The sequence below is a fragment of the Phyllobates terribilis genome, unplaced genomic scaffold (assembly GCF_046119375.1).
Source record: "Phyllobates terribilis strain yellow unplaced genomic scaffold, ASM4611937v1 Scaffold_7__3_contigs__length_470593459, whole genome shotgun sequence".
In the NCBI taxonomy this organism is placed as follows: Eukaryota; Metazoa; Chordata; class Amphibia; order Anura; family Dendrobatidae; genus Phyllobates; species Phyllobates terribilis.
In genome coordinates, this window is record NW_027362767.1 from 37,926,605 (window position 1) to 37,951,713 (window position 25,109).

Genomic DNA, 25,109 nt, shown 5'->3' on the forward strand with positions numbered 1-25,109 from the left:
CACCTGTTACTTGCCACAGGTGAGTCTGAACGAGCATCATATGCTTGAAACAAAGTTGTTTAAGCACAATTTTGTCCGGTTTTGTGTGAAACTATGTCCAATTTGCCTTGTTTTCTCTGTTTATTTTTTGTGTGTTGTTCCAATACACACAAAGGAAATAAACATGTGTGTAATTGCAATAATGTTGTGGGAGAAATACTTCATTTTCTGGAACAATTTCAAAGTTGTCAACACTCTCATGACTGTAGGTCCCCCATCCAGGGTTCCTTCCTGGTATTTATGTCTCCCGTTTTGCTGCATAATAATAAAGAAACAAATAAACCTTCTACTCCCCTTCCCTCGCTCCCACGTCGCGTGGCGTCCTCTTCTGCAGTCGGCACAGAGGCCGGCAGCTGACATCAGCGTCCTTGCTATGGGCAACATATGACTTCACTGCCATGCGCCTCATCTGATTGGCCGGCAGTGTGTATAGCTGTGCCAGGACCCGGTGGATCTCCGCACCGCAATACATTTCAGCTGAATGTAGACCCCCTTGGATGTAAATCTCACTGAAATAGCTGCTAGCGTTGGTGGGTTCCCCTCCCACACTGGCCTGGCACTACCGCAATCCTGTCGCCTCTGCAGAGAACATTAATATTTCAGGGGCACATTGTGTCAGTACTATATCCATACACTGCATTTAGGGGCACAGTGTCTGCTTTTTGCTTTACTCATGGCAATGGCTCCTCTGCGGCTGCACCGGTTGCACCAGCGATATGTCCGCCCTCGCTCAGGGATAAAATGACAAGGATATATGACCGCTTGGGCTCAGATTATGTCTCTTGGATTGCAGAAGTCTATGTAGGGCATCCTCAATATGACTAATGCATTCACTGTATACAGAAGTACAGAAGCCGCTATATACAGTATGTAAATGTCTATAAAAGCCAAAATGAGTTACTTATAATCAATGATTCCTAAACATGGAAGTATCTGCTGAGACGACTCTCTTGTGTTACACATCCAAGTGTTGAGTGTATCCGGCCATATTGCACGCTATGAATCCGCTATCACCGTACATGTCGCCTCCCGACACCTTCACATATCTCATTGGGACATTTCCTAAATGGAACGAGCGGTGGGTGAGAACAAGACGGAATGTGATCTGGAGCCGCCACCAGATATGTCTGCGGTCATGTACTAGCTGGTAATATATTCATACAATGGAATTTCTTTTATCGCTTTTGTTCCGTGACCGCAGGAGCGGAGGACGAGGTCGACCTCACAACTCCTCTTAAGGTAATAGCTGACTTCATTCACCTTACTCCAGAATGGGAATTCCAGGATGCAGAATGTATGGATGGAAGCTGTGTATATACGTGTGAGGCCAAGGAGCAGCACGTGGTGCTAGATAACAGCAGATAGTGAGGAGCAGGGCTGGCCATAGGTTTAGGATGCCCCCCCCCCCCCTATGCTGTACCCTATAGTGCTCAGATAACACATACAATATATACAGGGCTTGCTAATAACTAAGGCGTGTAGCTGATTATTAAGAAGCTTTCTGTCCATAGGTTCATGCACCTGGTGTGGAGTCAGGGAAGTACAATCATGGCTTCTCTAGGTCCTCAAGGCTTTGCCTCCTTCACCACAATAAGACTCATGTTGGCCTCACACATAAGTTATCGCCAGGTGATATTAGTAGCAGCAAATATGTGTCTAGAGGGAAAAGAAAAGGGGGCCTGAAAGTGACATCTGGAGGGGGGCAGAGGAGGAGCACGGAGGACAAAGGAGGAGACAGAGGGGTCTGGAGGGGGATGAACGAGTCGGTAGGAGGACAGTTGGGTCTGAAGGAGGGCAGAGGAGTCTGGAGGGGACAGTGGGATCTAAAAGAGGACAGTGGGGTCTAGAAGGGGAGAAAGGGGTCTGTAGGAGGACAGAGGGGTCTGGAGGGGAACAGTGGAGTCTGGAAGGGACAGTGGGATCTAGAAGATGACAGAGGGGTCTGGAGGGGAACAGAGGAGTCCGGAGGGGACAGTGGGATCTAAAAGAGGACAGAGGGGTCTAGAAGGGGAGAAAGGGGTCTGCAGAGGATAGAGGGGTCTATAGGAGGACAGAAGGGTCTGGAGGGGAACAGAGGAGTCTGGAGGGGACAGTGGGATCTAGAAGAGGACAGAGGGGCCTGGAGGGGAACAGAGGAGTCTGGAGGGGACAGAGGAGTCTGGAGGGGACAGTGGGATCTAGAAGACGACAGAGGGTTCTAAAAGAGAAAGGGGTCTGCAGAGCACAGAGGGAACTGAAGGTGGAGGACAGAGGGGTCAGACTGGGGACAGTGGGTTCTGAAGGAGGAGGACAGTGTGGTCAGTAGAAGGATAGGGGTTTGGAGGAGAACAGATATGGCTGGAGGAGGAGGACAGAGGGAGAAGGGCCTGGAGGAGAAGGACAGAGGTTTCATGGGAGAGGGAAATCAAGATAAATAGGTGTCAACAGGATAACCAAATATCTTTTGTATTGGTGAAGTAACCAGGGCACGGCTGGGAACATGGTGGGGCATATGCCACAGAAGCTGGGTGGTAGAAGAGCAACCAACATCCTTTGCACCTGGTAAAGGCAGAGTCTGGCCAGGAGCGTAGAAACGGCCTCGGACCTGCTTATCGGTTCCGATATCTCACATTACATTCATCTGCAGACAGATCACATAATATTCACCACATGCAGCAATCACAATGCACAGTTGTCCTTGGAGTCGAGCGCGTCATATGGGACCGGCCCTCATATCTGGTTGGAGTTCAGCAGCCATCAGATTCCTCAGGCACAGACAGCAGCCAGGGGTCATTGGCCGTCACCATGTAACAGAAGCCAACTTGGACTCTTTAAGAGAATTTACTAGGAATTTCCAGTTCTCCAGAGAAAGCGCTGGGGATGTGATTGCTCACGGCACACTACAGTACATCTACAGGATTTTTTCTTCCGGCTGCAGGACCACGGGGAAGGAGCAGATGGATACAATTAAAGTGCAGGTCCAGAGTTCAGCTACTTCAAGGGCCAGTCCATGTTTAATTATCTCCATAATGACATGTCAGAAGATTGTATCAGAGGTTGTATGGCCCTGACCTGAGGTCTTCACTTAGCATTATTGGTCCTGTTACATGCACGCCGCCTAAGTTCAGATAGGGGCGAGACCGGTTACATTAATTCGTTGGAATCCTGGGGGAACCGTTACTCAGGACGACCATAGGCTGCAGCTTCTCTCAGGCACACGATAGATTCAATTGCTGACCAGACACATCTGACAAGAGTCTTCATAAACGGTAGAACAGAAACATTTAATGAGGCACAGCCAGTGCAATGTACATGCCTCTTTGAGCAACAGGCTCCAGTAATAATGTGTGACGCCTGAAGCCCTACCCTGGGAGATGGGGGACTCGGAGCAGGGTCCTGTGTTGTTGATGGGGTGCAGCCGTGGCCCGGACCCGCTACGTGCCCATGGCCGTCGCACTATAAAGGATGGTATTGGATTATCCAGGTTGAGTGGCTGATCTCGACTACGCCACCTGTGGCACCTGGTGAAGGCCACCAGCGCTGCTGCAGTCCGCTGAGGCAGGGTGTTATTGCAGCCATCGTTGTTACTACTCCCCACAGGCGAAGCAGGGCATCAGGGCAGAGAGGCAGGATGAAGAGGGTTGTAGTCTAGAAGGTCTGGTGCTGCGTAGTGCGGTGTAATGCAGAATAAAGAGTCTGGAGGCCATAGGGGTTAACTTCCAGGGTTTTTACTCACGGTGGAGATTGCAGTTGAAAGGCTTCTCCCTGCTCCTCGCGGAGTTCTGCGGTCACCAGAGATGGGGGGGTCCGACAACCTCCGAGTAAGTCCAGTGTTCAATCAGGACCCCGCACCAGTGTGTTCCTAGACTTCAGACCGGGTCCTTTCCTGTCTGTGTGTGTGTAGATAGGCCGGGTCTCCCTCTCAACTTCACTCAGAAAAAGGGTACGGGTGGCAGCTCCGCTCCTTCCGATACCCGGTGGGATCCTCAGGGCCTACCGGACTTCCCTGACCAGGACGTAGAGTATCAAGGTCAGGTGTCGGGGGCCGGTACCCCTCTTGCAGCCGGAATCCCTCTGAATAGATCAGATAGGCGAGGACAGGTGGCGTATACCGCTCCGTCTGCATCCTCTCCGGGATCCATTTGCGGTGGAGCTACACTCCTAAGCTCCGGGCCTTCTTGCTCATGGTCCTTGACCGGGCTGAGACATTCATTATCTGCAACCTGCCCCTCGACCCAAGGCCAGGGTACGAGGGCCGTGCCTCCATCCTCTGCAGGTCCATACAGGATCCACTATCAGGGAGGAAGGTCAAGATGGAAGAATGATTAAAGAACCATCAAAAGGACCATGAACCAAGATGGCTGTGTATTAAATATGAAATTTAAAGTGTCACTAAAATGTGAATCCTCCACCCTCACCCACTAATTGGTTCCCCTATCTTTTGGTTCCCCAGTCTCCCAACTTCCAGTAGGGGCAGCACCTGGTGCATACTAGCCCCCTCTGGTGGGAGAAGTGTGGTGTTGGATGTGGAGGAAGGGTCCTGACCATCGCACTGTTCTTACCTCAAAGGAGGAACACTACACTCCATTAGAGAAGTGCAGTATCCCTGTGGCGGTCGAACCCTCAGGGGCGCCACAATAACAGTACAGTCTCCTTTGCAGCACAGCAGTACACAGTCTATTATCCGGTAGCACAGTACAGCACAGTTTTAATACATACACAATCACAGGCTTTTCCTTCACAAGGACTCAATAGTACATAGCATTCTTTATCCTGCATGGAGATGGAGGGGGGTGGGGGGTTTGATGAGGGAGATGATCCCTATGACAGGATTCCTTCCAGTCCTTATCTTCCTGCCCGATAATACTCCACACTGTTAGCTCAGGGAGTCTAACTGACCTTTGTTTAGCTTCCCTCCTGACCTGAATTCTGTTCCCTTGCCTTCTGTGAGATACAGATCATAAGCCACCTTTCTCTTTGGCTCCAGCCTGACAGAAAACAACTTCCCCACAATCCTCCTTGGGCTCTGCTAAAACACTCCCCTTCTCCTGTGACTGTGTTAACCCCTCTAGTTGCTGGATGCTTCTGGAGCACAATACTTCCTGTCTCCTGTGCTTGTGTTACTTCTAATAGTTGCTGAATGCTTTTAAAGCAACAGCACTACTTCTGAATGTCACAGTCCAATATGGTTTTAAAGGGAATCTGTCAGCAGGGTTGTTTGCTCTGCGATCTGAAAGACGCATTATGTAGGGGCAGAGACCCTGATTCCAGCAATGTGTTACTTACTGTTCTGTGTTTTGATTTTTCAATAAAATCAGTGTTTTATCAGCAGGAGATTCACTGCCAGACTAGGTGTCTTGTGCCTCCTGGTCCAACCACAACCCCACCACTGATTGGCCGCTTTCTGCTTACGCACACTGTACACAGGAAGCGGCCAATCAGTTGTGTAGGGACGGAGTTATACACAGCTCAGTATTCTGAGCTCTGCTAGATCTGCAACAGAGAAAACAGGGATTGTATCACAACTGTTGCACCCAGTAAACTAAGTGACACATCGCTGGCATCAGGGTCTCTGCCCCTACATCATGCTGCTCTCAGATTATATAGCAAAAACCCAGATTCACTTTAAAGGTTGGGAAGAAGCAAAGTGTTAGAAATATGAAAATCTGTGATAAAAAGAGTTAAAATTCTAGAAAATTGAGTCTCAGGACTCAAGATATGAAAAAAGATAAGAAACTAGAAAGTCTCTATAAAAAAGCTTCTTAAAGAAGTAGTCTTATCAGAAGATCTCCTCTTGCCAGCATTGGCAGCTCAGTTCCATCAGACATGAGGGATTCTCTTCTTTACAGCTCATGTGGCCTCATACGACATGTGGACAGGAATTATCTTTGTACAAAAAAAACCTTTATGGCTTTTAAAGGATGTCTAGAATTGGAAAAACTTGTCTGTTTCCTTCCTTTCCATCCTGTACAAGGGATGCGCTTGGTATTGCACTTCCGCTCCATTGAAATGAATGGGGTAGAGATGCAATACCAGACACAACCTGTGGACAGGGGTGGTGCTGTTTATTTGAAAAAGCAGACTTTTTTTTCCAATGTTGGATATCCCCTTTAATAACCTCAGATTTCCTATCTTTCTTACATATGTCATCTATGATCATCGCACTCTAATTAGCATGTCTAATTGTCTATTCTTCTTGCAGGTACAACACCCAACTTTCCATATGTGTGATACATCTTACCTCTACTGTGTTCACTAACAACTCTGCATGTTTCTTAGATGACCACTGCGTGACCCTTGTTCGACACTTTTCTTTATGACCAGCCTGTTTAACTTTGCTTGTGTTATATCCTGCATCTGGGCCAATTTGTACTTATCTGATAAACCTGGGTCAGAGGCTTCTCCCCTCTCCTTAACACCTAAATGCATTTGCTAGCATATATATTGTGAAGACTAAGTCTGGCAGTGTGTATAACCAAGTGTGAATCATACAAGTGGGAGATATTGAATTAGACCTGAATTGAACCTGAAAGAAACTGGATACCCAGGTAAAATAAACAATGTTTCTGTTTGCTTTCACTATCTCCCCTGTAATCCTCCACTTTCTACTAACCCCCCTAATCCCTACACTTAGTAAGGAACTGGTCATCTCTCCCTCCATCCTCCCCATTCATCTCACCTCCTCCTCGGAACTATTCCTCAATATTCAATCCTGTGTCTCCAAACAGTCACCTCATGCTCTCTCCTGCTCACACCTACTAACACTTTCTCTGCTTCGCCTCACTGCCGTCGTTATCTTTCCAAATCCTGGCCCTCCTCGCCACATCCCCACAGTTGCTTCCACCTCCTAGCCACGATCTATCACAAACTCATGTAACCCTTCTACCGCTTCCCCAGTCCCACTAACAGGAGCTCTATGGAACACTCACTCCGTCTGCAACAAACTTTCCTACATCCATGATCTTTTCATTACTAACAAACTTTCCTTCTTCGGCATCACAAAAACCTGGCTCACCCCCTCTGACACGGCCTCTCCCGCTGCACATTCTTACGGTGGATTCCATCTTTCTCACCTCCCCCCCCAGCAGCAAGCATGGTGGAGGGGTTGGTTTTCTCCTGTCAGATAACTGCTCCTTCACCCAAATCCCATTGCCACCCTCCGTTACTCTCCCCTCCTTTGAGGTGTACTGTGTGCACATCTACTCCCCGTCCAACCTCCAACTGACTGTCATCTACTGCCCCCCAGGACCAGCCACCACCTTCTTTGACCACTTCAGCACTTGGCTACTTCACTTCCTTTCCGCTGACATCTCCACTATCATCATGGGCGACTTCACCATCCCCATTGACACTTCTCTCTCAGCTGCCTCTAAGCTTCTATCCCCCACTTCCTCCTTCAGCCTTGTTCAATGGTCTTCTGCCCCCACTCACATAGATGGCCACACACTGGACCTCATCTTCACCCGCCTCTGTTCCCCATCTAACTTCTGTAACTCTCCTCTCCCCCTGTCTGACCACAACCTACTTACATTCTCTACCCTCTCCTCTCCAGGGCAACAATCCACACTTCACAATCTTGCATACCCTCACAGAAATCTCAAACACCTTGACCTGCACTCACTCTCTGAATCCCTTCTCCCTCTTACAGACATTAGGTCCTTACATGATGTAGATGTTGCTGCCAATTTATATAACACCACAACAGCTGAAGCTCTCAATTTGGTCGCCCCCCTCACACATACCAAAGCTCACACACTCAACAGGCAACTCTAGCACACCAACCTGACTAAAGAACTGCGAAGGGCCTCCAGGGTTGCTGAGCGGAGATGGAAAAGGTTCCACTCCAACGAGCATTTCATCGCATTCAAACAATCCCTCACTCTTTACGCTCCAAATGACACACCTGTGAAATTGACCTTAGCCCGTCCCACCTCATCCCTAACCTCACCAGTCTTCATCCTAACCCTAACCCACCTTTTCAACCTGTCACTAACAACTGGTGTCTTCCCCTCATGCTTCAAACACGCCTTGATTACACCCATTCTCAAAAAGCCCTCCCTTGACCCATCCTCTCTGACTAGCTATCACCCCATATCACGTCTCCCTTACGCCTCAAAACTACTGGAACAACATGTCCATTCTGAACTGTCCTCCCACCTCTCTTTCTGGTCTCTCTTTGACCGCCTCCAATCTGGCTTCCGACCGCATCACTCCACTGAAACTGCTCTGACTAAAGTCACTAACAACCTACTAACCGCAAAATCCAAGCAACACTACTTTGTCCTCCTCCTCCTGGACCTGTCATCTGCCTTCGACACAGTGGACCATTCTCTCTTACTACAGACTCATCTCTCGGCATCACAGAATTGGCCCTATCTTGGATCTCCTCATACCTAACAGACAGGGAATTCAGTGTCTCCCACTCACACACCACCTCCTCATCTCGCCCCCTATCTGTCGGTGTCCCCCAAGGTTCAGTCTTAGGACCCCTGCTCTTCTCCATCTACGCCTTCGGCCTGAGACAGCTCATACGTATCACCTCTATGCTAATGACACACAGATCTACCTCTCTGGACCTGATATCTCCTCCTTACTAACCAGAATCCCACAATGTCTGTGCGCTATTTCATCATTCTTCTCTGCTAGATTTCTAAAACTTACAGTAACATGGATAAAACTGAATTCATCATCTTTCCACCATCTCATTCATCCCCCCCCACCTGACCTATCTATCTTTCATAGTCAATGGCTGTCCACTCTCTCTAGTCCCCCAAGCTCGCTGCATCGGGCAGGGGCGGAACTACCGCCCGTGCAGCCGGTTCATTGAACGGGGGCCCCGAGGGAGAGGGGGCCCCTCCAGCCTCCAGCAGGGCCGCCATCAGGGCATGTCTGCCCTGACTCCAGTGTGGGGCCCAGCCGGTAGGGGCCCCTTTGGAGCCCCGTTGGGGGACCCCTCTTGTTAGTCTCTCTCCTCATGGGGCCCCCGGCCCCATGCTAAGCGCCGGGTCCGGGACATCTCAGCGCTGCGCTGCGCTCCTGCGGCAGCGCCTTCATGATTCCCCTGATTTCCGGTCATGTGACGGCGCCGTCACATGGCCGGAAGTCAGGAGAACCTGGTGTCAGCGATTTGGACGAGCGCCAGGATTCTGCAGGGATCGCATGGGGGTAAGTATAACAAGTTTTGTTTTTTTCAAAATACAATTTACTAGGAGTGGGGGGAATGGGAGGTGTGTGTGTGTGTGTGTGTGTGATAAGAGATGCACATGGGGGGGGGGGGGAGATGATAAAAGATGCACATGGGGTGGGGGGGATGAGAGAGGTGCACATGGGGTGGGGGGGATGAGAGAGGTGCACGTGGGGGGAGGGGGATGAGAGAGGTGCACGTGGGGGGAGGGGGATGAGAGAGGTGCACGTGGGGGGAGGGGGATGAGAGAGGTGCACGTGGGGGGGAGATGATAAAAGATGCACATGGGGTGGGGGGGATGAGAGAGGTGCACATGTGGGGGGGGATAAGAGATGCACATGGGGGGGGGATAAGAGATGCACATGGGGGGAGATAAGAGATGCACATGGGGGGATGAGAGAGGTGCACATGTGGGGGAGGGGTATGAGAGATGTGCACATGTGGGGGGATGAGACATGCACATGGGGGGGATGAGAGATGCACATGGGGGGGATGAGAGATGCACATGGGGGGGGGGGATAAGAGATGCACATGGGGGGGGGATAAGAGATGCACATGGGGGGAGATAAGAGATGCACATGGGGGGATGAGAGAGGTGCACATGTGGGGGAGGGGTATGAGAGATGTGCACATGTGGGGGGATGAGACATGCACATGGGGGGGTGAGAGATGCACATGGGGGGATGAGAGATGCACATGGGGGGATGAGAGATGCACATGGGGGGATGAGAGATGCACATGGGGGGGATGAGAGATGCACATGGGGGGATGAGAGAGGGGCACATGGGGGGGAGGGGGATGAGAGAGGGGCACATGTGGGGGAGGGGGATGAGAGAGGGGCACATGGGGGGGTGGTGAGAGCTGCACATGGGGGGGATGAGAGAGGGGCACATGTGGGGGGAGGGGGATGAGAGAGGGGCACATGTGGGGGAGGGGGATGAGAGATGTGCACATGGGGGGTGGTGAGAGCTGCTCATGGGGGGATGAGAGCTGCACATGGGGGAATTGGGAGAAAATGAGCTGCACATGGGGGAATTGGGAGTAGGGGGATAATGAGCTGCACATAATGAATGTGGGGTGGGGGAGAGTAAATGATAAATGACGATGGGGTGGGGAGAGCACGGACATGATATAATGAATTGGGGCAGGGGGTGCATGTAAATAATGAATGCAGGGAGCAGGAAGTATAGAGTAGAGGTTCTAATTAAATTATATATTAAGTGCCTATTTACAGTTAATGGGGGCACCGTGGTGGATTACAATTTATATTTGGAATGGTAGGTTGCATAATAACTAACCATATATTGATGGTGGATGCACGTCTGTATTCAGCTGCGTAATGTAGAAGTTGGGGAATGTGCTCTAGATAACTGTGTTATTTTATGCAGAGACGAGTCCTGGCTGGAAGACGTGATGGCGGTCTGTGCTGGATGAAGGAGAAAAGCGTAGCTGAAGGACTTCACCTAGAGACGTCACCAGTGAGTCAGTGCATTACATGTACACTTACACTATATACTATGTACCGGGCTCCTGTGTATAATGTCACTGGTGATCACTGTATTACCTGTACACTATATACAGAGCTCCTGTGTATAATGTCACTGGTGATCACTGTATTACCTGTACACTGACACTATATACAGAGCTCCTGTGTATAATGTCACTGGTGATCACTGTATTACCTGTACACTGACAATATATACAGAGCTCCTGTGTATAATGTCACTGGTGATCCCTGTATTACCTGTACACTATATACAGAGCTCCTGTGTATAATGTCACTGGTGATCACTGTATTACCTGTACACTGACAATATATACGGAGCTCCTGTGTATAATGTCACTGGTGATCCCTGTATTACCTGTACACTATATACAGAGCTCCTGTGTATAATGTCACTGGTGATCCCTGTATTACCTGTACACTATATACAGAGCTCCTGTGTATAATGTCACTGGTGATCACTGTATTACCTGTACACTGACACTATATACAGAGCTCCTGTGTATAATGTCACTGGTGATCACTAGATTACCTGGACACTTACATTATACATACCATGTATAGAGCTCCCGTGTATAATGACACTTATGGTAATATTAGTAATGTGGTGGTAATATTAGTAATGTGGTGGTAATATGTGGTCTGGTCATGGTGTGGCAGTTTTTCTCCCTTCTGTGTGGTATTATTCGGTCACTATGTTGTGGTAATATGTGGTCTGGTCATGGTGTGGCGGTATTCCCTGTATGTGGTATTATTGGTCATTTTAAAAAAAAATGTATATGACACATTCCCTTAAAGAAAACTAAATAAAAATATATCTAAAAAGAGTATTGGATATTTTAAGAAAATTTTAATAGGTTAGAGTAGGGCCCAGCCAGAAGAGTCTACCTTATCGTGGTGGCGGCTTTAAAAATCTTTTGGCCAAAACAAAAGCTGTTGGCTATGTATGTGGCACCGTCACATGGCCGAACGTCAGGAGAGCCTGGTGGCAGCGACGTGGACAAGCGCCAGGATTCTGCAGGGATCGCATGGGGGTAAGTATAACAAGTTTTATTTTTCTTAAATACAATTAATTAACTAGGAGTGGGGGGGATGAGAGATGCACATGGGGGGGGGATGAGAGATGCACATGGGGGGATGAGAGATGCACATGGGGGGGGATGAGAGATGCACATGGGGGGGATGAGAGATGCACATGAGGGGGTGAGAGATGCACATGGGGGGGTGAGAGATGCACATGGGGGGGTGAGAGATGCACATGAGGGGGTGAGAGATGCACATGGGGGGGTGAGAGATGCACATGGGGGGATGAGAGATGCACATGGGGGGGATGAGAGATGCACATGGGGGGGATGAGAGATGCACATGGGGGGGGGTGAGAGATGCACATGGGGGGGGGTGAGAGATGCACATGGGGGGGTGAGAGATGCACATGGGGGGGTGAGAGATGCACGGGGGGGGTGAGAGATGCACGGGGGGGGGGATGAGAGATGCATCCGGGGGGTGAGCTGCACATGGGGGGGATGAGAGCTGCACATGGCGGGGTTATGTTTACATAACTTTGTTGCCTTACGAAGCGCAGGGGGGGGCCCCCAAAAATTTCTTGCACAGGGGCCCACTACAGTCTGTGTCCGCCCCTGGCATCGGGGTAACCCTTGACTCTGATCTCTCCTTCAAACCACATATCCAAGCCCTTTCCACTTCCTGCCGACTCCAACTCAAAAATATCTCCCGGATCCGCACATTCCTCAACCACGAATCTGCAAAAACACTAGTGCACGCCCTCATCATCTCCCGCCTCGACTAACGCAACCTCCTGCTCTGTGGCCTCCCTTCCAACACTCTTGCACCTCTCCAATCTATTCTAAACTCTGCTGCCCGACTAATCCACCTGTCCCCCCGCTATTCCCCGGCCTCTCCTCTCTCTCAATCCCTTCACTGGCTCCCCATTGCCCAGAGACTCCAGTTCAAAACCCTAACCATGACATACAAAGCCATCCACAACCTGTCTCCTCCATACATCTGTGACCTAGTCTCCCGGTACTTACCTGCACGCAACCTCCGATCCTCACAAGATCTCCTTCTCTGCTCCCCTCTTATCTCCTCTTCCCACAATCGCATACAAGATTTCTCCCGTGCTTCCGCCCAAGTCTGGAACTTTCTACCCCAACATATCAGACTCTCGCCGACCGTGGAAACCTTCAAAAGGAACCTGAAGACCCACCTCTTCCGACAAGCCTACAACCTGCAGTAACCACCGCTCCACCATACCGCTGCACGACCAGCTCTACCCTCACCTACTGTATCCTCACCCATCCCTTGTAGACTGTGAGCCCTCGCGGGCAGGGTCCTCACTCCTCCTGTACCAGTCGCTGACTTGTATTGTTCAAAATTATTGTAATTCTTCATGTATGTATACCCCTTTCATATGTAAAGCGCCATGGAATAAATTGCACTATAATAATAAATAATAATAATAATAATATCTTGTCCTAGTTTTCGTTGTCAGTTGAGCGTACAATCTAATATCTAACCAGGCAAATACAACTATTACTGCTAACTTCACGCACAGATGTCTCAATGAATTTGATTGTTTTTCTTCTAGGGGGCTCTCGCTGAATTCTTGAATGTTTTCTTAGCACTTTACACTTGTCCGGAGTTCAGGAATGTTTGTTTAATGGTTCATTGTGGCAAGAAGGGGTTAAATAATCTGTGCAGAGAGGCCCAGGGAGAGAGACATTGGAAGGAGAGCCCTGGGTGGGGAACATAAGAGAGCGTGGGCCCTTCCTGCTCTTCCTGCCATGAACTCTACGAGCCTATTCACACTTGAACTATAAAGTCGTATGGTGCTCGCTGTGCCCCTGTGCCAGCCTCAGTGCCCTCAATCCTCCCTTTGCCAATCACAGTTCTCTCAATGCTTACTATGCCAACCACAATGCCCTCCTACCCTCCATTGAAGCCACAGTGCCCCCCATGCTAATGATAGGGTTGTCATCAATGTCCTCATGTCATCATCCACACCATTATGGCTGGTATTGCGTCCTCCATGCCAGATGAAATTCCTTTAAAAAGTCCCTATACCAGTCCCACTTCTCCCGTGCAGCCAGCCTTGGTCCCTTTAATGCTACCTATGTCAACCACAATGTCCCCCCCCCCCCTCCAAGTACCAGATCACATGACCCTCCATATCGGCCACAGTGCCCTCAATGCCTCTATGTCGACAGCAAAGACCGCCATCATGCCCTCTATGCCGGTCAAAGTAACCTCAATATTCCTAGAGCCCCCATGAGAGCCCCCATGAGAGCCCCCATGAGAGCCCCCATGCCTCCTGTGTCAGGCACAATGCCCACGTGTCATTGACGCTTTTAAAGTTAACGTGCTCATTTCCGATTCAGGATGTTTTGGGTGTTCGGGAAAAAGGTGCTGGGAATTTGCCCTTGAGCGCAGGCTTGGCACCGACACTGTCTGTCCTTACTGCTAGTGACCTACTTATGTGCAGTATTGTTGGCAGCTCGAATGCTGAGCTTGTGCCAGGAGCATTGTCTCTGACCTCCATGAAGGTGAAACGCCACCAAACAGAAAGCCAATGTCCGTGCATGCAAGAGGTAATGGCAGACCTGTGCCCGGGCATAAGGGGAGTCATGAGGGTCGCCCAAGTCCTGGAGCACAAGGAGGTTTCTACATAGATCCGACCCATGCACGGTGGCACTGTCTGTTACATTGTATCTACCAGGGAGGCAGTAGTAATAATAATAATTAATAATAATAATAATGCTACATTGTATCTACCAGGGAGGCAATAATAGTAGTAATGTTAATATTAATCCTATAATAATAATCAATAATAATATTGTTACATTGTATCTACCAGGGAGGCAGCAATAGTAATAATAATACATAATAATATTGTTACATTGTATCTACCAGGGAGGCAATAATAGTAGTAATGTTAATATTCATAATATAATAATAATAATAATAATGAATAATAATAATAATAATGTTACATTGTATCTACCAGGGAGGCAATAATAGTAGTAATGTTAATATTCATAATATAATAATAATAATAATGAATAATAATAATAATGTTACATTGTATCTACCAGGGAGGCAATAATAGTAGTAATGTTAATATAATAATAATAATGAATAATAATGTTACATTGTATCTACCAGGGAGGCAATAATAGTAGTAATGTTAATATTAATAATATAATAATAATTAATAATAATAATAATATTGTTACATTGTATTTACCAGGGAGGCAGTAATAACAATAATAATAATTAATAATACATAATAATATTTTACATTGTATCTATCAGGGAGGCAATATTAGTAGTAATGTTAATAATATAATAATAATAATTTATATTGTTACATTGTATATACCCGGGAGGCAATAATAGTAGTAATAATAATAATAATAATAATAATTAATAATATTGTTACATTGTATCTACCAGGGAGGCAGGAATAGTTGTAATAGTAATAATATTGTCACATTGTTGAGCAGGGGATTCTCCAGGACACTCGAGGACGGCTGGGCGAGGGCATCTCACAGACGCTTTGCACATTATGTAAGGAATTCCTTGCTGTGGGGTTTCCATTATTTTTCTAAATTTTTCCAAGATACAAAACCAGAAAACAGAAGCATTTTCTTTCCACGGTTGAGTAACTGCAGTGATATGTACATATATATCGTGATTATGATGTTGTAAGGAAATAGATCAGGGATGAAGAAATTGTCTTACACAAGGGCAGAGGCTTCTCCTTAAAGAAGTTGTCTGGTACTTTTTTAAATTGCCCAATGTATTCAGCATGTGGGCATAAGTATATTTGTAATTACCTTACGTTGCTGTTTCTGCCAGTGAGTGGCGCTATCCTTGGACGCTCACAGGCATCACATGACCCCGCGCTGACGTCACAACAAGTGAGGCGCGACTCAGCGCTGGGGTCCCCGCGGTGGCTGCTGGGTTGTGGGCGGGGTTACCCCTCGTGTCACACCCGGCATCCCGTGCTGTGGGTGCGCTGTGAGGATTCAGAAGTTTGCAGATTTACCCCACAAGACTGGACAGCCCCTTTAAGTGCAGAAATCCCAGCTTTTTTTACGCTAAAAAAAATGCACGGAGAATAAAAAATGCTGCTTCAAGTCTGTACCAAAAATGCATCAAAACAATAGGAAATCGCATGCAAAATGTACAAAAATGCAATAAATATTGCAAAAGCTAGTGTGTATTTTAGTGCTGGAAAAAAAAAAACGTAATGGAAAAAATGCAATGTTTACACACAAGGGAACACAGTATAAAACTGCACAGTGAAGACAGGAGGCAGAGCCGCAACGTGACCCATCACAATCACATCTGAAACAAGCTCAGAGAAGCTCTATTGATAGCATATGACCATGTAACGCTGCATTGCAGTAAACATGTCTCCACTCTCTTACTAATATCTATTAATAGATCCCAATTTCTACCAAAAGCCGCAGCCCCCCTGTCTCCAGGTATTGTGGTATCACATTCCCTTTAATTCACCTGAGCTGCAATACCACACGCAACCTGTAGACAGGTGTGGCAGTGTTCTTGTAATAAAGTTGTTTTTCTAATCCTGGATAGCTACTTTAATCCTATAGTTGGAGAATACACCCAAAATTGCACCAGAAAGCAAATTGTCATCACTCTTGTGTCCTAGCAGTACTACAGACTACTGCAGTATCCATGGGAACCCCCTCCCCTTCTCCATGTCTCTATTGAAATCTATAATAGTATTAAAATCCACCTTTTGTCTCATCAAACACTCAGGTTTGTCAGTCTATAACTCCCCCATGCTTTACACTGCAGCCCTGTCTGTTAGATAGGCTGCTGTGTATAAACACAAGCTCAATAGAGGATAATAAAGGCTAGTAACATAGGGGCCAGGGGGATCTGATTGAACTAGTCATGCTTGTACATATTTATGCAGGATTAACTATAGACTGGAGCTCCATAGTCCAAAAGGTCATAACCGATATAGCGACTGTTCACTAAAGATGGCAGAATGAGCGCAGACGTAATTAACATGAATGATAATTATTACCATTGTTTCATCAGAACTCCACAAAGCCCGCTGTCGTAGAATAATCAGTTACTTCCGCAGAAGGGCGACCATCGCTTCCTCTTGTGATCAGTGATACAATGTTGCGATATTTACTTATCACACAATGAGCTGTTTGTTGTGGATGGATCAGACCATCAGTCTCCAGCAGGGTCGGACTGGCCTGGCGTGGTATCAGGGAAATCCCTGGTGGGCCCTTCCTGCAGACAAGAGGGGGAAGAAGATGATTAAAAAATTCATGGGGGGGCAGGCTGGACACATGGGGGCCACGAAGGATATATGGGGGGGGAGATGGACTCATGGGGACGAGGAAGAATATATGGGGGGGGCTGGACACATGGGGTCAGGAAGGATATATGGGGGGGCAGGCTAGGCACATGGGGGCCAGGATGGATATATGGGGGGGGAGGCTGGACACATGGGGTCAGGAAGGATATATGGGAGGCAGGCTGGACACATGGGGGCCAGGATGGATATATCGGGGGGCAGGCTGGACACATGGGGGCCAGGATGGATATATGGGGGGGCAGGTTGTACACATGGGGGCATGGATGGTTTTATGGGGGGGGCATGCTTGACACATGGGGGCGAGGATAGATATATGGGGGGGCAGGGTGGACACATTGGGGGCCAGGATGGATATATGGGGGGGCTGGCTGGACACATTGAGGGGCCAGGATGGATATATGGGGGGGCAGGATGGACACATGAGGGCCAGGATGGATACATGGGGGGGCAGTACAAGGGATATAAGGGGGTCAGGATGGATATATGGGGGAGACCAGGGTGGATATATGCGGGCGTCCAAGATGAATATATGGTGGAGGGAGCCAGACTGGGCACATGAGGGCCAGGCTGGACAAGGGACATGGGGGCCCAGGCTGGACAAGGGACATGTGGGATCAGACTGGGGAACTTAATTACCGTTTGGGGGCCAGATTGAGGAGCATACATTATTAGTTTATGATGGCAAGGGAGGAACATAATTACTTTAGGGTCAAATTAGGCACATTATTACTTCTGTATTATAATTACACTTACACTATATAGTATATACAGAGCTCCTGTTTATAATATCACTGGTGATCACTGTATTACCTGTACACTATACACTGTATACAGAGCTCCTGTGTATAATGTCACTGGTGATCACTATATTACCTGTACACTTACACTATATACAGAGCTCTTGTGTATAATATCACTGATGTTCACTGTATTACTTGTACAGTATACACTATATACAGAGCTCCTGTGTATAATGTCACTAGTGGTTACTGTATTACCTATATACTATATACAGAGCTCCTGTGTATAATGTCACTGGTGATCACTGTATTACATGTACACTATACACTGTATACAGAGCTCCTGTGTATAATGTCACTGGTGATCACTGTATTACCTGTACACTGACACTATATTGTAGTGTGAACATAAAAATGGATATTTTGAGTCCACATTGAAATATACAGAATGCATTCAAACAATGACAAACCAGCATCACTGGTTATACATTCACAGATAGATATGGCTCATTCTGACAAAGTCTTGCCTGATGTTTACACGCAGACAATATTCATAGTAACAAAATCTTGAGAGCTGATTACTCACATTGTCTGAAGGTTCACCTCTCAGATAGCCCAATGTTTATTGTTTGTTATTCTAAAACATTTCGATTTGTTTAACCTTTGTTTGCTGTTAATTTATGTGATTCTTGAGAGCTTTTGAATTGTGTGAGTTTATTGCCAACCATTGTCTGATGAGTCCCTTGTGTCTCTGATTCATCTATTCCCAAAGGCTGGCCACCATTGGGTAAAGGTGAAATAGACTTACCAGTGTAGATTCACTATATATAAGCCAGAGAAATATTACTAAGACAGAAGCATAAAAGTTGTGTACCTGTACTTATGTGTACAGTGTTGTAATACCTGCATAAGTGGGATGCCCATGCAGTATTGTGATTTGTCCAGGGGTTCTCTGTGTTGGTATTTGCTTCTCTGATATTCCAGACGGATGATGTTTAAAAAGCTCCTGGGTGATGACGTGAGTATATGTACTTAACCTTTGTATGTTAACATATACAAAAGTGTACGCAATATCATAATATCATGATATCATACTATTCCTTTAATTTTGTATTTTATCTTTTAAATTAACTATTATAAATAAAATTGCGTTCTATCACAAGTGGTTGCCTTCTTTAAAGCCGTATCCGAACATTAGTGTTAAAAACTAGCAAAACATATATACAGGGCTCCGGTGTATAATGTCACTGGTGATCACTGTATTACTTGTACACTTACACTATACACTGTATACTATATACTGAGCTCTTATGTATAATGTCACTGGTTATTACTGTATTTCCTGTATACTATACACTCTATACAGAGCTCCTGTGTATAATGTCACTGGTGATCACTGTATTACCTGTACACTATACACTATATACAGATCTTCTGTGTATAATGTCACTGGTGATTACTGCATTACCTGTATACTGACACTATACACTGTATACTATATACAGAGCTCTTGCGTATAATGTCACTGATGGTATTAGTGTTGTTAGTATTGTGGTTTGTATTCATGATCAATATTGTAGTATTTGGTCACTATGTGGTGGTAATATGTAATTTGGTCATGGTGTAGTGGTATTTGTTTCTACTGTGTCATATTATTTGGTCACTATGTGGTGCTAATGTGATCTGGTCATGGTGTGGCGGTATTTGTTCCTTGTATGTGGCGTTATTTGGTCACTATGTGGTGGTAATATGTGGTCTGTTCATGGAGTAGTAGTATTTGTTCCTTGTATGTGGTATTATTCGGTCACTATGTGGTGGTAATATGTGGTCTGATCATGGTGTGGCTGTATTTCTCCCTTGTATGTGGTATTATTGGTCTTGGTATAGTGGATTGTGTTGTGTATGGCGGTCATTTGTTCTCCCTGATATTAATTAGGGAAGATTATTTATTTCCATTAGAGATTAAATACATGGAACACAGCAGCAGAGATGCACTTACAGGGGTTCTCTGGGGAAAACAAGTAATCACCTCTCCACAGTATAAGTGATAAGTTATTGATTGGAGGAGTCTGATTGCTGGGATCCACTTGGTAGAATGTGGAGATTTTATCCCCATTAGACTGGAGCTCATGTGTGACTTGACCACTGATCCATTCATTCCCTCAGTGGCTGTTCTTGTTTTTTTTGGAAGCCCCCAAGAGAATGAATGAGGCTGCAGTCAGACATCCCACCTGCTGCTGCGTTTTAAAATGGGGATAAGTGTCCTGACAGGGATAAAGCTTCCCCATTCATCCGATTGGTGCGGTTTCCAAAGGTCGGACCTAAACAATCAATGAGTTATCACCCACCTTACCTGTGGAGCCCATGAATCGGTGATAACTTATTTTAACCAAAAAAAAGCCCTTTAATGCAAACTACCGTAATTGTACATCCCAGTTATGGTGACACACTGTAGATGTGCAGGAGCCGCCTGTGCCGACACTCCACTATAATGGGGATAACGGCTAACAGATATTTGCATATTGCTGTAGGTGGGCCCCTAGAGTCAATTTTCCCTGTGGGCCCCAGTCACTTCAGTCCGACTCTGGTCCTATGACATAGAAGCTATTATATGTATAATGACATAGACTGTCCCAATTTGAGAGCTAAGTCCCGCTGTCCCAGCAGGTCAGGGCTTTGTCCTGACTTCTCATTCCCACTTCTCTCCAACAACTTCATCGCTCCATAGCGCCTCCTCGTAGAAATTAATAGAAAGTTTCTGCCGCAAGAAAATGAACATAATGCACAACATTGTCAATACTACCTTGCTGTGCACATGTTATGAATTAGCTGACTTCTTTTAACTGCTTAAGGTAGGGGTGGAGAACCTTCCCGGGGACCACAGTGGTTCGGCTGGCAGCCCAGTTATACCAGCTGCCGGCCCTTTAATTCCCCCTTACACTGTGAGCACATACACGCAGAATTCACTAGTAAACACTGTGGCATATGCAATGGAGGTTTCCGTCCTGATGCTGGCCAGTGCCAGTGTCCGGACGTTCTTTGTGGGCAGGGTATATTCAGCAATTTTGTCGTATTCTGGGTGATGTATACAGCAGTCTCAGTGTTTACTATGGGATGTATTCAGCAGTCTTGGTGTCTCCTATGTGATGTATATACAGCAGTCTTGGTGTATCATATGTGATGTATACAGCAGTCCGAGTATCTGACATGTGATGTATACAGCAGTCTCTGCGTCCCCTTTGAGATGTATACAACAGTCTCAGTGTCTCCTATCTGATGTATACAACATTCTCGGTGTCTCTTATGTGATGGATACAGCAGTCTTGGTGTCTCCTGTGTGATGTATGCAAAAGTCTTGGTGTCTCGTATGTGATGTATACAGAGCAGTCTCGGTGTCTGATATGTGATTATCCAGCAGTCTGAGTGTCTGGTATATGATGTATACAGCAGTTTCAGTGTCTGGTATGTGATATATACAGCAGTCTCTGCATCTCCTATAGGATGTATACAGCAGTCTTGATGTCTGGTATGTGTTGTATACAGCAGTTTCAGTATCTGGTATGTGATGTATACAGCAGTCTCTGTGTCTCCTATGTGATGTGTACAACATTCTCAGTGTCTCTTATGTGATGTAGTGATGTATATACAGCAGTCTCAGTGTCTCCAATGTGATATATACACAGCAGTCTCGGTGTCTCCTATGTGATGTATATACAGCAGTCTCAGTGTATCCTATGTGATGTATATACAACAGTCTGTGTTTCCTATGTGATGTATACAGCAGTCTTAGCATCTCCTATGTGATGTATACAGCAGTCTTGGTGTCCCTTATGTATTTACAGTGTAGAATAAAAACTGCCACAAGGACAACGGCAAGACTGTCCTCAAAGCTGCTTCAGGAAAAACTTGACGGCTGTGCCGGGGTCTAAATGATGCCATGTGCACACATATGCCAAGTGTTATGCACACGCCCGGGCTAAGCGGCGTGTGCGGGTGATTGGTAGTGATTCCACTGGACCGTGCCGGAGAGTGTATGCCTGGAGGGGCGTGACTAAGTATTCACCCGATCCGACCAGGGTCGCACGACGGCATACGACGCCAGTGCACCAAGGAGGAACCGAGCAGAGGGACCAGGTGCTACTCCAGGACAGACCCCGGACACGGCTGTTGACCCACACAGGGAATACAGGAACAGGCTGGTAGGCTGGCACACAGACTGGTATGCAGGCAGGCGGGTATGCAGGCAGGGGGGTAAAGGCAAGCACAGCTAGAGTGCAGACAGGAGGCACTAGCAGGTAGGAACACAGGCGGGATAGAACCCAGTACACACCGGGACTCAGGAACAATACAGGCAGGATAGGGCCCAGTACACACTGGGACTCAGGAACAATACAGGCAGGATAGGGCCCAGTACACACTGGGACTCAGGAACATTACAGGCAGAGGGGTACAGGCAGGGCAGGACAGGACTGCCGGAGCAGCGGGCAGAAGCAGGGCAGGACAGGACTGCCGGAGCAGCGGGCAGAAGCAGGGCAGGACAGGACTCTGTTCACACGGAACAGACAGGAAGGGAAAGACAGAGCCAGACACCCACAGGGTACTTGCAGTGAAGTAGCGAGTGGACCACAAACTCACAAACGGAAGTACAGAGACAACTGGCAGGAGTTAGGTACGAGTTCAGACTCTGCAGGAAAAGGAAGGGAATGGACATAGACAAAACAGGTAAAGGATAGGAGAGAGTTCAGACTGGAACTGAGTGTACGGAGGAGACCGACACTGCAGCGGGATACAGGAGCGGGTCTAGGTAATCGGCCCCTAGAAGGCGGGAGGAACAGGCTAGGAGCGTGTTCAGACAGGACAGACAAGAGAACACAGAAAAGACTCAGTTCAGACTCGGGAACTAATACCGTAAAGCAGGAGACATACAGGACACAGTTCAGACACGGGAGCTGACACCGCAAGGCAGGAGAAATACAGGACTTAGTTCAGACACGGGAACTAATACCGTAAAGCAGGAGACATACAGGACTTAGTTCAGACACGGGAACTAATACCGTAAAGCAGGAGACATACAGGACACAGTTCAGACACGGGAGCTGACACCGCAAGGCAGGAGACATACAGGACTTAGTTCAGACACGGGAACTAATACCGTAAAGCAGGAGACATACAGGACTTAGTTCAGACACGGGAGCTGACACCGCAAGGCAGGAGAAATACAGGACACAGTTCAGACAGGCCTGGAAATACAGCCTCCAGGAAAGGCGGACAGGGAAACAGGAACGGACCTGGCACCTTCAGAGTGCAAGCACACACTGAAAGAAACACTTATGCTCAGGCAGGGATAGAAGGGAGCTGCTGAGCTATATACCAAGTGTCAGACAGCAATAGGCTGAGGACGCACAAGGGGTGTGACCCACAGCAGGTACAAAAGACAGGAAGTGATCGGGCGCCGCCCTTAAGCAGCAGAGACAGACACAAACAGACAGCATGGAGGGAAGCCAGAGAGACATTCTGGACAGGAGATCAAGTGCGCCCTCTTGCACAGTGGGAGATGGACCACCATGCAAGGATGCCGCCAGGTATGTTACAGTACCTCCCCCCTTACGCCCCCTCTTCTTCAGGCCTGCCAGAATCTTCCGCAGGGAATTCGAGGACCAGTCGTTCACTGGGTTGGAGGGGAACAGAGACTTGAGGGTAATCTCTGCTTCGAGGTACATCTTGTCAAGCTCACAGGAAGAAATAGACGGGTTATCAGGTACATAATGAGGAAAAGTCACTGTCTCTTTGTTATCTGGTGGTACCCCGGAGGATTCAGGAAACAACTGGAGGTCCTCCGCCGGGTCAGAAGAGTACAGAGGCTCAGAGAAAACATCTGCTTCAGAGTACACTAGGTCGGACTCACTGGAGGAAGCCGGCGAGGTATCAGGTACAGGAAATAGGAAAGTCTCTGTCCATTCACCACCAGGTGGCACCCCGAAGGGTTCTAAACACAACTGGAGGTCCTCCGCCTGGTCGGAGGGGTGTAGAGACTCGGGAGTAACTTCTGCTTCGGAGAACACTAGGTCGGACTCACTGAAGGAAGCAGGCGAGGTATCAGGTACAGGAAATAGGAAAGTCTCTGTCCATTCACCACCAGGTGGCACCCCGAAGGGTTCTAAACACAACTGGAGGTCCTCCGCCTGGTCGGAGGGGTGTAGAGACTCGGGAGTAACTTCTGCTTCGGAGAACACTAGGTCGGACTCACTGGAGGAAGCAGGCGAGGTATCAGGTACAGGAAATAGGAAAGTCTCTGTCCATTCACCACCAGGTGGCACCCCGAAGGGTTCTAAACACAACTGGAGGTCCTCCGCCTGGTCGGAGGGGTGTAGAGACTCGGGAGTAGCTTCTGCTTCGGAGAACACTAGGTCGGACTCACTGGAGGAAGCAGGCGAGGTATCAGGTACAGGAAATAGGAAAGTCTCTGTCCATTCACCACCAGGTGGCACCCCGAAGGGTTCTAAACACAACTGGAGGTCCTCCGCCTGGTCGGAGGGGTGTAGAGACTCGGGAGTAACTTCTGCTTCGGAGAACACTAGGTCGGACTCACTGGAGGAAGCAGGCGAGGTATCGGGTACCGAGTATAGGAAAGTCTCTGTCCATTCACCACCAGGTGGCACCCCGAAGGGTTCTGAACACAACTGGAGGTCCTCCGCCTGGTCGGAGGGGTGTAGAGACTCGGGAGTAACCTCTGCTTCGGAGTACACTAGGTTGGACTCACTGGACGAAGCGAGCGAGGTATCAGGTACAGAGTATAGGAGAGTCTCTGTCCTTTCGTTACCAGGTAGCACCCCGAAGGGTTCAGGAGGTCTCAGGGAGGACAGACCCAGGCGTGACTGCTTGCCTCTAAGTCTAGCACGTCTGGACTGCCTCTTGAGGTTGGGAGAAGTATTCCGGAAAGCGTAGTCACCCTGTGAGGATTCTGGGTGGGCAGTAGTCTCATTGGGCTGGAGAACTATTACGCTACCCACACACATTACCCATTGGGGCTGCTCCGGGATATTGGGAAGTGAAGCTTCAGCAGGAGCCTCCGGGTTAGGATCATCGAAGACCATTAGAAAGGCCACCAGGAAGGCCATTAGGTCCCGGAGGATCGGATCCTGTGTCTCATATAGGGGGTTGATCCATTCCAAGGCATCCCCCGCCAGGTAAGACATCATAAAGGCCACTTTAGCCCAATCGGAAGGAAAATAAAGAGGGTAGGCCTTAAAGTGTAGCATGCATTGCTCCACAAATGCA

The 25,109-nt window shown here is 47.8% G+C and overlaps 1 protein-coding gene across 1 annotated transcript in view; it reads right to left on the bottom strand.

Moving 5' to 3' along the window:
* Positions 1 to 25,109, bottom strand: part of LOC141153502 (tumor necrosis factor alpha-induced protein 2-like) — a 52,256-nt gene that overhangs the window by 23,869 nt on the left and 3,278 nt on the right. The window contains exon 2 of the mRNA XM_073638359.1: positions 16,786 to 17,003. The gene's annotated coding sequence lies outside the window, so the exon portion shown is untranslated. The remainder of the gene's footprint in view (positions 1 to 16,785; positions 17,004 to 25,109) is intronic.